The sequence below is a fragment of the Diabrotica virgifera genome, chromosome 1, assembly GCF_917563875.1.
Source record: "Diabrotica virgifera virgifera chromosome 1, PGI_DIABVI_V3a".
In the NCBI taxonomy this organism is placed as follows: Eukaryota; Metazoa; Arthropoda; class Insecta; order Coleoptera; family Chrysomelidae; genus Diabrotica; species Diabrotica virgifera.
Window position 1 is genome coordinate 126,654,630 of NC_065443.1, and position 17,265 is coordinate 126,671,894.

The following is a 17,265-nucleotide window of genomic DNA, read 5'->3' on the forward strand; positions in this document are numbered from 1 at the left end:
GGTGGAAGGCACTTATTATAGGTATAAGGTACCGATTCTACGACCGATTCTATGGTAAAAGAATTTACGGTGGAAGAAGTATCAAAAGTAAACGTTGGAAACAAAAGCTAAATTTGGAAGGGGGAGCAGTCAATGCCCTGGCAAAAAAGTGTTGCTGAAACCATACGTAAAAAGGACAATAGAGGCTTCTGAGAGCAAACCATAGGGCACATATTATTAAAATAGCTCATAAAGTATAAGCTTGTTCAATTAAAACACATCTTTGGTCAGGTTAGCCTTGTAAACAATTGTAATTACTCAACTGACGTTCTGAAATGTTAGTTATATTTTTATACGACTGATCAGTTCCTATCATTTGTATTTGACTGAGATTTGAAGTACCGTGTTTTAAAAATGACGTTTGTTGTTAAACATCCATTCAAATATAATCAGCGTGCGTTCATACAAAGTTTAACTGCTGCGACCAAGGCCATGTTAACATTTTTTTCAACCATGAAGGATCCTTGCTCATATCGTTTGCATAACCTAGAGTGTGTGTCAATGAAAACCTGTATATTAAAACTTTAAACGAGGTTTATCAAGCATTATGACGGACACATCCAGAAAAGCTCTCATGGGGTGTCATTCTTCTGCACGAGAATGCTCGGTCTTATGTCGGGACAATACTCAAGAGATTAAATGTCGCATCGGAAATGCAAAGAGTGCATTCTTGGCTATGAGCTCTGTGTTCAAGAGCCATGACATCACTCTAAAAACAAACTAAGGCTCCTTAAATGTTACGTGTACCCAGTGCTTCTATACGGAGTAGAAACGTGGACATTGAAGGCAGAAACTCTATCGAAACTTCAAGCTTTTGAGCTATGGTTGTACAGAAGAATCCTGAAGATACCATGGGCAGGCAAAATCACCAATGAAGAAATACTACGGAGGATGAACACAACCGCAGATTTAGTCAATATCGTGACGGGTCGTAAGCTGCAGTACTTGGGACATATAATGAGGAATCAAGGCAGATACGAGCTACTTCAGTGCACTTTACAAGGTAAAATTGAAGGAAAAAGGCCCCAGGACGAAGAAGAATATCCTGACTTGCTAACCTTAGAGCATTCTATAGAAAGACCTCAACACAACTATTCCGTGTAGCAACCAACAAAGTCATCATAGCCAGAATGATCGCCAACGTTCGGAACGGACAGGCACCCTAAGAAGATGTCGTCAAAGTAGTGAAAGGAAATCTACAACGAAAGAAATGGAGGATATTAGAGCATCCACTCTATAGTTCCGATTTTTCGCTTTACGATTTTCACTTCATCTGTGGGCTACCGAAAATTGCGTTTAAAGGTAATCGTTTTCAGATGGACGAAGAAATACAAAATGCCGTAAAAGAATTCTTGGAGTTAGAGCCACAAGAATTCTTTAAACATGGTACACATCGGTTGGTAAAACAATGGAATATGTACCTAAATTACATAGTCCAGGCACCGGAGCTTTTCACCTGGCAATATTTACAGAATGGATCGATTTGTTTGAAAATTTGAGAATAAGTAGTGGATAGTCCAAAGATCAAAATCTATATGATGCCGAAATGCGCTTTTACCATGGGGGTGGTTGCCACCCCATCGTGGGAGTGGAAATTTTTTATAATATTTTGACTGTAAAAGTTGACAAAATCATTCATTCTAAGCAAAAAGTGTTCTATATATTTTTTTGATACAATTAATAGTTTTCGATTTATTCGCTATCGAAAGTGTGAGTTTTATATTGAAAAAAATCAATGTTTTTAGATAATACTCATTTACGATTCACTCAATTTTTGCCGTACTAAAATTTTTTTCAAACCAAATTCTTGGGAATTAAATAACCTACAATTTCATATTTAAACATTTTTCGTATCTCTGATACTAATCTTTCTATTCTGAAGAAAATGGCGTTTTTTACCAAACTACAAAAATTCGTTATTCGCTTTTAACTCCAGTTTATTAAAAACTAATCATTCTAAGCCAGTCAAACTTTTAGAATCTATTAATAATACATAAATAAAGACGAATGAATAAGGCCAATGATTAAAAGCACCGCTAACTTACATTATTATGCTTTCAATTGGATTTCTCTTTTTTTTTCAAAAAATATATTGATTTTTTAACCGTAACTTTTTTATGTTTTATCTCAGAAAGTTTGGTATAAAAGAATTTTGTAGGTTTTTACAAGATCTATGAGCGTATTAATATTAAATCTTTCTAAAATCCTCAGTCGCAAAAAGAGGTGACTTTGAAAGTGTTGGTAAAGGTGGTTTTTACATGTTATTACAAGTTTTAATTGTCAATAGCTCACTCAATTTTTGCCGTAGAAAAAATTTTTGCAAATCAGATTCTTGGGAATTAAACAAGCTACAATTTCATATTTAAATATTTTTTCATATCTCTGATGCTAATCTTCCTACTCTGAAGAAAAGTTCATTTTTTTCCAAACTACACAAATTCGTTATTCGCTTTAACTCAATTTTTTTTAAAACTGATCATTCTAAGGCCATCCGCACACACAGCTGCTAAAAAGAAACCAGTTGGTAATTTTAGTTACCAAGCAGTTACTTAGTAGTCACTGTCCATGTATTTTAATGAGCGTCCGCACACAGCACTACTAGTTAGCAGCCGGTCTATAATGCGGGAGTGATCAGTCGACAGCGGACTGGACATGCAGGTCGCTGGGGGACTAGTTTCTAGCCTTTTGTGATATTTTGTTAAAGTTTAACACGCAAAATTGACGGAATCGTTTAATATAAAATTAGTGCAAGAAGTGGAAAACATCCGTGCCTATATAAACTTAATTAACTAGTACCTATTGATGGAAAATAAGCCACAATTTTACTAAAAAAATGATTTTATTAACGTTTCGACGTCCAAATCGGACGCCGTTGTCAAAATACAAAAAATATTAATGAATTAAACAAAAATGTTGTTGCTTAGTAAAAAATTCTTCTAATATGTAATTTATTTTTAATCTGACTCATTTATATCGACAATTCAGACATATATTATACATTTTAAAGTCGAAGACTTTAAAATGATATTGCTAATATTTATGAGTTGCGTTCCTGGGACGACTTTACTGAACGATAGTTTATTCGATTACATGAAATCAACCCCAACTCAAGAATATCCGTCACAAAAAAATCATGACATGTGATCTGTTTTTAAAAATACAACTGCATGCAACGGTGACAATAAATAATAACAACAATATGATTTTAAAGTCTTCTACGTTAAAATGTATAATATATGTCTAAATTGCCGATATAAATGAGTCAGATTAAATAAATTATTAGAAGAATTTTTTACTAAGCAACAACATTTTTGTTTAATTCATTAATATTTTTTGTACTTTGACAACGGCATCCGATTTGGACGTCGAAACGTTAATAAAATTATTTTTTATTAAAATTGTGGCTTATTTCCCATCAAAAACTAGTTAATTACAAAAATTTCACAAGAAAATAGCTTCAGGACAACATAATAATATATAAACTTAAACACCGCCTAACAAAGCTACTCAGTACAAAGTACAGTCAAGAAGTGACTCGTTTTATTAATTTTCGGTAGAGTAATGTGCGAGCCATAGTTGATAACCCGTTGATAACTCTAGTTACCAACTAGTTTAGTTTCTATTTAGTAGCTGTGTGTGCGAAAGGCCTAAGCCGTTCAAACTTCTAGAACCTATTAATAATACATAAATAAAGAAGACCAAATAAGGTCAATGACTAATTTTAATTAGGGTGGTGCTTATGAGGTTGCTTCCGATCACTTTTTCGCTGAAAAAAATAAGGACTGACATTCTTTTCATTATAAGTCACTTAATTTTTGAGCTAGAGACTTTTTTTATTTTTGGAAAAAGATATTTTTAACTACTTTAAATTAGTTTGAATAAGTTATCCTCGGAAAAATGAATAGTTTTCCCGTCTTTTGACTTTGAAACTACAATATTTAGCATTTGACGAAGAAGAGCTAACATATAATAAAGAATAGCTCGATTACTATTGGTGTTAAAGAAAATAAAAAAAAACGGTTTTGTTTATTTTTTCAAAAGGTACATATTTGTTAAGTAAAGTTGTTTTGATAAAACGAAAACTTTTTGAGTTATTAGCAGAATAGTATATTAAGTATGGAGAACGGTAAGGGTTTTATACCGATCTAAGACAATTGTTTGGAGGAGGAGCGGAGCGACGACTCCAATTATTGTCTGAGATCGGTTACCCTTAACGTTCGACATGCTTATAATATTTTTTGCACGATTGATACCATTATAAATTATAAAATTAAACATTTTCGTCATATTGACTAGTTTCATTGATTTTATCAAGATAGATACTTTGGTTGTTAGGTAGTAACTAGGGTGCATAACAACAATGGAGAATTGAGTTTTTATTTAGTTGTCAATAATTTTAAGTACAATTTTGATTATTATAAATTAAAATATGAGCGAAAGTGAATTTGAAGAAATTGAACGGGCTTGGGAAGAAGGGTGTTCCGCAATTATTCCCGAAAAATCCAAAATCCGTTATCAAAATACCTACCAAAGTTTTAAAAAATGGTGCGAAGGCAATAATTTAAGAATCGAAGACAAGACTCTATTGGCATATTTCGTTCAAAGACATATGCGGTTGAAAGCTCCTGGAAGCCTCTGGGCAGAATATTCAATGATTAAATCCACCGTTTTTCTTTATGATGGCATTGATATTTCCAAGTTTTCAACTTTGATCGCGTATTTGAAGAGAAAAAATGTTGGATACTACTAATGTATGCGATTCTGCAGGAGTTTCTGTTAGAAGTGAAACCACAGCCCAAACAAGTGGGATTTCATTAAATAATTTAACAAATTGTACCATAAGTTTCAATATTAATAAATAATTCGTTAGTTTTCTTTATTCTTTCAAAAAATAAATTAAAATTAAGAGATTTTTTAACTCGACGGTAAATGAATTACTTACCGTCGAGTTGGAGTACTTACCGTCGAGTTGGATTACTTACCGTCGAGTTGCTAGTAAATCTGTCACGGTAAACAGTCAAAAATGATCAATCGTGCAAAAAACTTATTAAAAACATTGATTTTTTCGATATAAAACACTTTCGATAGTGAATAAATCGAAAACTATTAATTTTATCAATAAAATGTATAGAACGTTTTTTGCTTAGAATGAATGTTTTTACCAACTTTTGTGGTCAAAACATAATAAAAAATTTCCACCCCCGATATGGGGTGGCAATCACCCCCATGGTAAAAGCGCCTTTCGACATCATATAGATTTTGATCCTTGGAGTATCCACTACTTATTCTCAAATTGTCAAGAAAATCGATTCATTCTGTAAAAATTGCGAGGTTTTGTCCTATTTCAGCCTTCATTACTTGGACTAATAGTTATACTCATTTGTAGATATGTCTGCCAATAATTTTTTTCTGGCTCAAAGATGCGTTTCAATTGAACAAGCCTCGTATTATCCCGAATGCTGTTTTCAAAACGTCAAAATATTAGTTAAGAGGCAACATAAGCGCGCGGAAAAGACGTTCCAAGATTGCAGCTTTCATTTTGAATATTTTGTCGAGATATTTGGTACACGTATTCGTAATATAGTAAAGAATAGCAGCACAGAGCCAATTTGAAAAATATGTTAGAATGTGAAAATGACTCTATAATTAAATAAAATATGAAAACAATGAGTCTGTACCGCCATTAAGAAGAACAAAAATACATTTTCTTCAAATAAACTATTTTATCCTATGCCTAGATTTTGTGTCACATTGGTAAATATCGATTATTTATAACAAGAAATCGAACTTGACTGGCTTGGCAACATTTAGAGGTCCTATGAGTATAATAATTAGTGTTATCACAATATTGTAACTTTGTTTTTGATCACAGAACTTTAGAAAAAAATATATTGATGACGTGCTGATGTAGCCCCTTAATTAAAAATGTTGTTCTCATTACACCAATATTTGTGGCTCAATCCCATATAAATAGAAGCTCAATCTTGACTATAATACGTATGAATACATCCAGATTTCTTACTGGCCTATTAAACTAAGTCATTCGGAAAAATCTACAACCCCAGGCGGCGCTCTGTAACATAAATTCTCGTTTGTGTTATATACTTGGCAAATATTAATTATATGATCTTTAGGGGTATTTATTTTAAACCGGTCATGTCAAACACACTGAAGATACATTAAAAATCGAATGAGTATTTATTTATGTTTGCTAGATAAATTCAGAACTTACTAGCTTGATCGCTGTGGTATTTTGGAAATATGTATATAAGAACGAATCAAGGTAAATAATGCCTACTAAATAGTTATTTATGATATAAGTGTTAAAAGTACAATTTTAAGGCACGCATGTGAAAGTTTGCAGAATGAGAGAAGCGAATTCTGCAATTCACATGAGTGCCTTAAAAATGTACTTTTTAACACGTATGTCATACAATATTTTTTCTACAAACGTTATAAATTTATAAAATACAATATTTTTGTTAATTGCTGAAACCATCAAACCTATGACCCGTAAAAGGTAGAACTGGTTGTCTACAATCGAGGGGAATGTCTAAAAATTCTTAGCGATTATTTTTTAATGATTTTAACTTCCAATCGTGTAGTAAGATATTTGATCACATGTTTAATTCTGTCCAGTCAGATTAAAATTGTACTGAGAATTATCTACTAAAGAAAATTACCGATAGAATTTTTTTAAGTAGATTGTTTCTGTTTAATGGCAACCAGTTTCCTAGTTTTGACAACTGTCACATTTAAGAAAATATCCATAATATACGTATTAAAAAATAATCTTACGAATATCACACGACAGTAAAACCTTAAAATGGTTTAAAAGGTTAAAAAACCTTTTAAACCATCTTTTTCAAATTGCGCAAGTTGTACTATTAATATTAATGTTAATATGAAATATAAATATTTTGACGTTTCACAATTTGACATCACTTTTAACTACAGTACCTTAAAATTTTTAAAGCACTAGTGCCTTAAAGTAGCATTTTTAACACTCCTATGGAGTGCTAAAAATTGAATTTTTAACACGGTTGTAGAAAAACATATTTTGGATTTTAGAATATAAATGTTTGCCCTTTTATATACTTAGATATATTGCTTAACACTAGAGACCAAGAAATACTAAACCCAAGTGCCGAAAGAGAGACAAATAGACATATGCGCTCTGTAGTAAACAAAGAAGAAAGGAAAATGACAATCAAAATCAGGTGAATATATACTAATCTATAGCGGAGTGGTAAAAGAAAACAGGGTCAAAGAAGGTGTAGGCTTACTAATACATATAGGTACCAAAGATACCAAAATCACATCAAAGAGCTGATCTTCAAAGAATGAAGAAGGAGAACCTGAAGGTCATCGTAGTATACGCCACAGAAAAAACAAGCCTCAAATAACAAGGGAAATACATCATGACGGATTTCTACAGTAGTAGATCATATTAAAGGAAATATGATAATATTGGGAGACTCTAACGCTCGAATAGGCAACCAATTAATACCCGGAATTAGGCAAAAACATAATGAGAATGTTAAAAAGAAAGAGAACTGATGATAAACTGCACGAATAACAAACTTAGAATAAACAACACATTTTTTGACCACAAAGACCGAATATTAGCATCTTAATCTTAAGGTTCCATCTTCTATCGGAAGTTTATTTTACTTACAGCAGCTCTAAATAGTTGGTTAGAGTTTAGACTAAACCATTCCCTTAAATGCCAAAGCGACCTTCGTACACATTAGTGCTACACTCTAATAAATAGAAAAAAAGGCTATAATAAGGCTCCATAGATAGGGCTACGTATTTTTTATGGACGATAGATACGCGCCGATGCCACGCCGTCTGATTAGGATGAATCATATATCGGCAAACTAAGCTTTGACGGTAATCCATAAATATTACATTATACTAATACGTCGCTAAAGAGTTCCAAAAACAACTGTTTTTTTTTATATAAAAACAGACTTACGGCGCAGGAAATTTGAATTACCTTTGAAATCCTCTTGTGTGTGTGTGTGTGAGAGAAAAAATGGCTTGGATGCGGGTTCGTTAGCCAGAGATTTTTATTTTATTTTTACCTCAATTTATTAGTTTTGTTATATTTATACCTATTTCACTTAAATGACTATATTTGTTTCTCTCAAGTAGTTAATGAGTAATTTAAATATTTCCATTTTATGACAACTTATTAGATATTTTCTACTAATTGGAAAATGAACTTGTGTTTGTCGTAAATTGTAATATAATTGATTTGTATATCTCTCGTTAATTTTGTATTCAAAGAAAATATGGTTCAAATCTCTAATCGAAACATTATCACAAAAACAGACTGATGAATTAACTATTCCTAATTTGTGCAGATGTGCCTCATATTTTCCGTGACGAGTTTTTAATCTGACGATAGTAGAAATATCTTGCTTTGGCAGGTTATACTTAAATATGTATTCAGGTGGCGCAGGAAGTTCTTGATGTAAAGAAAAATATAAATTTTTTGATATGCTTGAAATATTTTTCCATTGTTTTTTCCATATTTTATTTATTCTAGCTGTGACGTCATTTATTGCATCTGTCGATAAGATCTGAGTTAGAATCTCACCATTTTTTATTGCTTCTTTGGCCAACGCATCCACTTTCTCATTACCCAGTATACCGGCATGCCCTTTTGCCCATATAAATACTACTTCCACTTTAGACAAATTATTTTTTATATTACATAAAATTTTTGATTTGTATGAACTAAAATCAGTGTTTTCAATTGCATATATTGCAGATCCGGAGTCTGTTATGATCACAGTTTTTTCAATATTATTCTTTTTGATCCATTCTAGAGCTTTTTCGATGGCTATAATCTCAGCTGTAAAAATACTACTAATACTAGATAATTTGTAATTATTATGTTGATGGGTATTTTGCACATACATAGCACATCCTACTCCTGTTTGATTTTTAGAACCATGAAATCCTCTTGGTTTAACAACAGACTATAATGGCAACACACGTGCCTGATAATTTTGGCAACACTGATCTGCATAGGCCAAACGTTCCGTTCTTAAGAGGAAACAGTAGCGATCAACAGGTAGCAACAAACGCGTTCCAAGATTGCGGCTGTAATTTTGAATATTTTGTCGAGATATTTGGCACACATATTCGTAATATAATAAAGAATGGCGGTACAGAACCCAATTTCAGAAATATGTTAGTATGTGGAAATTACTCTATAACTAAATAAAATATTGCAAAAAGGAGCCTGTACCGTCATTAAGAAAGACAAAAAATACAATTTCTTCAAATAAACTTTTTTATCCCGTGCTTAGATTTTGTGTCACATTTGAACTACTAAAAATAGATTTTTTTATAACAAGAAATCGAACGTCACTGACTTGGCAACATTTCGCGCCTATGTATATAAAAATTAGGTAGTGGATAGGTAGCCTGTACCGGTGACTTGTTCTGTAGCCGGTAGTTGCTTATTATTGGTCTAAATCAATGTCTATGTTTAGTTTAGAGTTTAGGTTATGTTTATTCTTTGCCTTTGCTTCGTATTCGTATGCTACTGTGTTTGTTTTGTTTAAAGTTTAAAGCATTGAATATCGAATTGAATTAAAGATTGAAAGACCAAAAGGACAAGATGTAACCGTACCTAATTGGTTTACAAAAAAAAAAAAAGAAAATGAAAAGCCTATCCGATCAAGTTGAATTAAAAAACAAATAAGTAGTTTCTAATCTCTTCTAATCTTGTTTCGGTATCAATTTTAAAACTATGGTAACTTGTGAAACATGGAAATCTATATAGGATATTGTTCATGCAGAAAAGTAGAGTTTTGCCTTCAGAACTGCATCAATCACGTAAATTTGATTATCTGTGATGGGGACTAAATTTTGGTTCTGCTGGGGTACAATAATAATCATAACTATTGTTACTTTTTAATTTCTTTAATAGTTTTACTCGATCTTTGAGTTAATTATTGTGATCTGTTTTATTACTTTTTCATAAAAATGCACACTGCTTGAAAATAATTATTTAAAATAAAATGCACTTTCGCACAATCATTGAAAACGTGTAATGTAAATGCAGCTATTTTGTATAGTTTTTGTAAGTAATACACATGGTAATACATCATTACCTAATGTATAATGTATTACCGGTACCGGCAACCAACTCATTGACCGGTAGTTCCGCCCACTTAATCGCTTAACCAATAAAAGCCAACTACCGGCTACGGAAGAAGTCACCGGTACCGGCTACCTATCTACTGCCTAAAAATTATTGTTTTTGATAGTGTAAGCGTCACTGTCAGTGTCGAATTACCGACACACTGTTGCCTCACTTTTGAAAGTACGCAGAACTTTCGCAATCTTGGACCGCGTTTGTTGCTACCTGTTGATCGCTACTGTGTGCTCTTAACGTGAAATGAGTGTTTTACAGTAAACATAACAAAGCTATTCGACAGGCTTTACTAATTTAAATTAATATAAAAATAAGTATTTTAGGTATACTATTTTCTGATATTTATTTTTCTATTATTTCTATTTACATTTAAAATTCCCTCAATATTTACATTTATATCAACAAATTATAAACTAGTTTTAAATGTTCAAACACAAACATTATTATAAAGGTAAAATAAACAGAAATTAATGAGTGACTTCGGGTAAATATTGTGAAATTAGATATTTAAGGGATAAATGTCAAACTACCGCTACAATTTCAAATAACTTCCTGTTCCATATTTTGAAGTTTTGATTTTATTTACTTACTTCGATTAAATTTTATCTGGAAAGTTAATGTAACAGTAAACTTCTTGGAGTTAAAATGTTAAGAAAATATATTATTTTGTAATCTTGTTAAGAAATATAAGATTCTTAATATCGATTCCTGGGAACTTGCGGTAGGAATAACCCATAAACTTATTGGATATAATATTCTTGGGTATATTGTTTAACACATTAGCTGTGTTCAAAAATATCTATAAGCTTACGTTGACTGTCTTACGAATCATACATCTCTTGTACGTAACCAGACAGATCGTACAGCGACAATTAGTAACTCCAGAAACGGTAACGGACAATTCGTAACCCAGTCAATTCGTAACTGCGAGACTTCGTAACATTGACAGTTCGTAACTAACACTATTCATAACGGTGTAATTCGTAATGTCAAAATTGAATTATTTTGTTTATTTTTGTTAACGTGGAAACCAATTTTAATTATAATGGCAATTGCAATCACGTATACTTCGTCTAATATACTTACCGTTGTACGTCATCCGCGTCATAGCCCGTGACGTCACATGATACCAACACGAAATATTTAGGCGGTAGGTGTGTTCTTTTTTAGAATCATTTTGCCGAGTACACTGGAATTACAGCCACTAGATATATTTTATTATATACGCGTAGAAATAATATTTGAAGAGTACAGGAACAAAGTACAGAAGAGTACAGAACAAGGACTGTCACTTTTTCATGAATTTTGGCTTTTCTCGCCATGTGGTAGCAAAAACTGAGTACTATCGACTAGACTATCGATTCAGAACAATAACCAGAAAGATCAGTTTATATAAATTTTTTAAGAATTTGTATACAGGCGAAGAACCAAGATTGTCAGCACGCCACTGAAAAAAAAAAAATGAAATGTAGCAGTTTTTTGGTGCATTATTACACTAATAAGTTAATATAGATTATCATTATATTAATATTGTACAATAAGAATTGCTAGAATTCTGCTAAGAATCTCCTAAGTAGTTTTTAGATATCATAAGAATTAAACCGTTATTGGTGTTTATCTCAATATGTATAAAATATGACATTCCTTGTTTTTCCCCTGTACTCTTCATTTGAAGATTTCTGTTAATGTTAACTCAAAGAAATACACAATAATATGTTTCATTTAATTTGTATGAATGGATTATAAAACGTTTTTATAAAGCACATTTGTTCGGAACACACTGTAACTGTAATCGAACGAAGGTGATATTTTTCATAAATTGGTAACATTTATTTGACAGTTGCGTTGATAACACTTCATATTTGTTTTTATTCTTTACTATGTAAAGCTCCGCCGGCCGAGCTGTATGATGTCTCCCTTGAAGAATCGAATGAATCGCAGAGACTGCGCGGGAGAAGAAGAGAGAGAAGATGCTGACACACGAATCGGGTCGGTGGGAAAAGACTCTGAACTATTGTTACATTTCTTTATTATTTTATTATTGTAGTAACTATACTGTTTGTTCAAGTTTTGTTAATCACGGAATATATGTGGTGTGAACCGAAAGTTAGTGCATTTTACCCATAGTCGTTTTCCGCCCGCCATTCGCTATTACTCAATATCGCCCCGTGGTGTCCATAATCTATCACGCGAACCCGTACCCCGTTACAACTATAAGTAATTGTTTTATTATATTTACTGTTTTTATTATTTACTTTAACGTAAGTTTATAACTTAATTCTTGCTTTCTATTTCTAAAGTTTTTATTTATTTACACTGAATATTAATGTTTTGTTGTATAATCCACTTCCTCAAAAATTATGTGATATATTTGATATAAAATGAATTTAAGAATTTTTTGTAATTGGGCAGCAATGTCAACTTATATCTCTGACGTAGATAATGACGTGCAACGGTAAGTATATTAGACGAACTGTATATCAGTTTAACGAACCAACAACAGGAAAAACATTTTTTTCGTTTTGTCCTTTTTGTCCCTTTTGTCCCTTTAATTTAATCAACCTAGGTTCCATGTTAAGTATTATGCAAGTAACAGCTGTAGGTATCTGGAATCAACTTAACTAGCGTCCAAGCCATGTTAAAGAAGAACAAATTCCATCCATAAAAAATACTCTTAGGACTTCACTGGAATCAGGAATTTAGTATGGATGATTATGACCGCCGCGCCGCACCGTTTACGGTTTTGTCAAATAATATTAGTGGGCAAGCAGCAACCGATCCACAGGATCGCTTTAATATTTTTTTCTCCGATGGATGTATTTTTTCCCTAAATGGTCTGTAAATCACCATCACCAATGGTCACAATTATTGCCGATATTGATCTGATTAAAACGACGGCCCGTATATTTACAGATGTATATGAGTTAAAACACCAATCTACTACAAATTTAGATTGGGAATAGAAGCATATATGCTTGTTTATGATTTCGGATGCCCTTGTAACTTTTGATTGAAGTACTGATCTACAGCATTAACATAATCACAAACTTTTAACAATGCTAAAACTAAAGTATTATGACTTGTTCGATTTCACGGCCTGAGTTCCATAATGCATTAATTTCACCCAATATGCCCTACATCCTACATCCAACTAATTTTCAAGTAAGTCAAAGTTTTTAATCTAATAAAATATAAAATACTATTAAATTTAAAACCTTATTGGGACTATTTTTCTGGTTACACCTCCGTAGCTTCTAAAATGAAATCCAAATGGATGCAGGGGCAAAAGAAGATGAGGAAATTCTACAATTTGCAATTCACAACTCACCTGTCCAGCGCGCAAAATTCCAACGAAAAATGGACCCTTATACTCAGATAGAAGTAAACTAATAGAAATTAAAATGAATAAAAATTTTCATTTTGTAGCAAAACGAAACCAAGGCCGTCTTATATTTCAGTTCGTTCAGAGAGCGCTACACTCTGACCGGTTTCAAAACTTGTTAGTTTGACATCAGAGAATGCATATTTGTGTAGCTATCTCTGAACAAACTAAAATAATTTAGGTCTACTAGCCTCGAATGGCAACTAACGAAATGGCATGGGTATCTTAGCGACATCTGCTAGAAGCAAGTCAAGGTTTACAATCTAATAAAATATACAATAATATTTAAATTAAAAACCTTGTTGGGACTATTTTTCTAGTTACACCTCCGTGGCTGCTAAAAATGCAAGTCAAACGGATGCTGGAGCAAAAGAAGATGAGGGAATTCTACAACTTGCAATTCACAACTCACCTATCCAGCGCGGAAAATTTCCAACGAAAAATGGACCCTGGAAATGGATTTTTCCACGCTGGACAAGTGAGTTGTGAATTGCAAATTGTAAAATTTCTTCATCTTCTTTTGCTCAAGCATTTGTTTGGCTTGCATACAGGATGCCGAGGAAATTAAGATGAGAGAATTTTAAATAACTCACAACCCATCTGTTCAGCGTGATAAAAGTTCCAACAAGAAAGATTCCTCAGTACTCAACAAAAGGGTAAATGAATTAAAATGTATAAACATTTTCAATTTCTTTGCAACACGAAAATGCAGCAGCTGCATATAATACTCTGGTTAAATCGGAGAGTGCAGGAAGAGTCTATACCAGTTTCGGAGGTTTTTTCCTCCTCATCAGTAGTCCCATATCCTCTTCTCTCCGGTTTCTCCAGGTATCACACTTCGGGCCTTTCCGAATTGCAAAGAACGAAATGTCACGGATGCACTAGAGCCATCTACCGAAAAACAAAATAAGTTATCAATCGAAGTAGCACAGAAAACGACAATAAATATCGTTCCCATACCACCAGATTGACAACAGGTGGAATACTTTCTTTAGTTACAACCTCCCGAGATTTTCAAAAATTATAAATCATACAGGATGCCGAGGAAATAAGATGAGAGAATTTTAAATACTTGGAACAATATTTATTGTCGTTTTCTGTGTTACTTCGATTAATAACTTAATTTGTTTTTCGGTAGATGACGCTAGTGCATCCGTGACACTTCGTTCTCTGCAATTCGGAAAGGCCCAAAGTGTGATACCTGGAGAAATCGGAGAGAAGAGGATATGTGACTACTGATGAGGAGGAAATAACCTCCGAAACCGGTATAGACTCTTCCTGCACTCTCCGATTTAACCAGAGTATTATGCAGCTGCTGCATTTTCGTGTTGCAAAGAAATTGAAAATGTTTATACATTTTAATTAATTTACTCTTTCGTTGAGTACTATCTTTCTGAAATCTTTCTTGTTGAAACTTTTACCACGCTGAGCAGATGGGTTGTGAATTATTTAAAATTCTCTCATCTTAATTTCCTCGGCATCCTGTATGATTTATAATTTTTGAAAATCTCGGGAGGTTGTAACCAAAGAAAGTTTTCCACCTGTTGTCAATCTGGTGGTATAGGAACGATATTTATTGTCGTTTTCTGTGCTACTTCGATTGATAACTTAATTTGAATATTATTCTATTAGATTGAAAACTTTGACTTGTTTCTAGCAGATGTCGCTAAGCCATGCCATTTTGTTAGTTGTAATTTGAGGCTAGTAGGCCTGAGTTATTTTAGTTTATTCAGAGATAGCTACATAATATGTATTCTCTGGTGATAAACTAACCAGTTTGAAACCGGTCAGAGTGATTGTAGCGCTCTTTGAACGAACTGAAATATAAGACGGCTTTGATTTCGTTTTGCAATATAATGAAAATGTTTATTCATTTTTATTAATTTTTTTAAATTTTCAAATAGTTAGTCATTGTGAATTCACCCCTCTCTTACTTGTTGCTTTCCACTTCACTGGCACTAGACCATTAAATTCTCACAAACAAATTAACGTGTTGGTGAATCTCAATTTTCGACTGCAGAAATGAGCCACTTTCCGAGAACAAAAGACACGAGGTTTATTCTGTAAACCACCATAATACCCTCCAGTAGCACCGAAGAAACCGATATCATAGAGCTCCCGCCGTTGTCAATTATGCTGTTAAGATATTATCCTGACAACGTCACTTTATGAACGGTATTGTTATACAAAGGTATATGTAAATGTATAGAACGTATATTTAATTTATATTTTACAGATTCACTGCCAGGAAATTTCTCCGTAAACTAAAAATAATATGAATAATAATTTTGCTGTAAAACGAAAACTAGAGACGTCTTATATTTCAATTCATTCAGAGAGTGTAAATATGACTTCTTCTGAATGAACTAAAACAATTCTGACAGCCAGTACCGAATCACAGCAAAATAACACGATACGAGTGCCGTGGCGGCCACTCAACTTGCCAAACCGACGGGGTTTTGGAGGGTCTATGGATACGTTCAGCGCACCTATCCCTGGTTAGTTATTCTCCGTTCACCACACAGAGAATGTCCTAATGAATTTCTGTTCGGTCTTTTATACTAGAGACGATATAAGAACACGTTTAGTTTAATACATAGGCGTACCCTAGACGATAAAAGTATATTATTGTCACAACTGTAACTGTTACGCATAATATAGTTATCGTAGTAAGTTTCCCATATCTCCCAAATATGTTCGATAGGAGTGAATTCACAATAATAAGGGACAGTCTTAACCAGTGATATACGAGTAGTTGAAGAAATGAAGCATTTTGGCTCGCAATTTTTTCGTGCAGCATGGATTTACTTGAAATTTTCACAGAAGGTAGGGAATAGTCCAAGGATCATTTTCTATATCATACCGCTGTACGCTAAAATCTTGGGGGTGGTTGCCACCCCATCTCGGGGGTGGGAATTTTTTATTAAATTTTCACCATGTAAATCGATGTAAAAAGTAATTCTAAGAAAAAAATATTTTTTACATTTTCTTCGTAAAACTAATATTCTTCGAGTTATTCGCGCTTGAAAGTAATAGTTTTTCGACGAAAAAATCGAGTCCTTTTATAGAGTTTTTTGAGAATACCTCGAAAAATATGCATATAATCAAAAAAACTGTAGATTTCAAAATTGTATCTTTTAGTAACACAAATCAAATTCTTTTTCTATAATATCTTTAAGACCAAAACAAACCGAGATACGGTACGTTAAAGGTTAGCTTTTTTCGTCAAATGTATAATTTGAAATATTCAAAGCCAAATACCGGGAAAACTTTGCATTTTTTGAGGAAAACTTATATAATTTTTTTTAAGTATACAATTAGATCTTTCAAAAAAAAAAAAAAAATAGATAGTTTCTAGCATGACAATTTAGCGACTTATGATCAAAAAAAGGTCGGTACCTGCTTTTCTCTACGAAAAAATCAGTGAAAACAACCCCCTAACTACCCTCCTAATTAAAAATTAACCTTAACCTTTCTGTAATTACTTGTATATTTGTATTACCAACACATCCAAGAAGTTGACCTATTTAAAAGGCCTAATTTTAAAAAAATTGGAGTTTAAAGGAAAACTGATTTTTGCAATTTCGGATTTTTCACCCTTTACTTCAAAATATCTCCGAAAATACTGGAGTTACGAAAACAATTACAGACTACTAAATTGTAT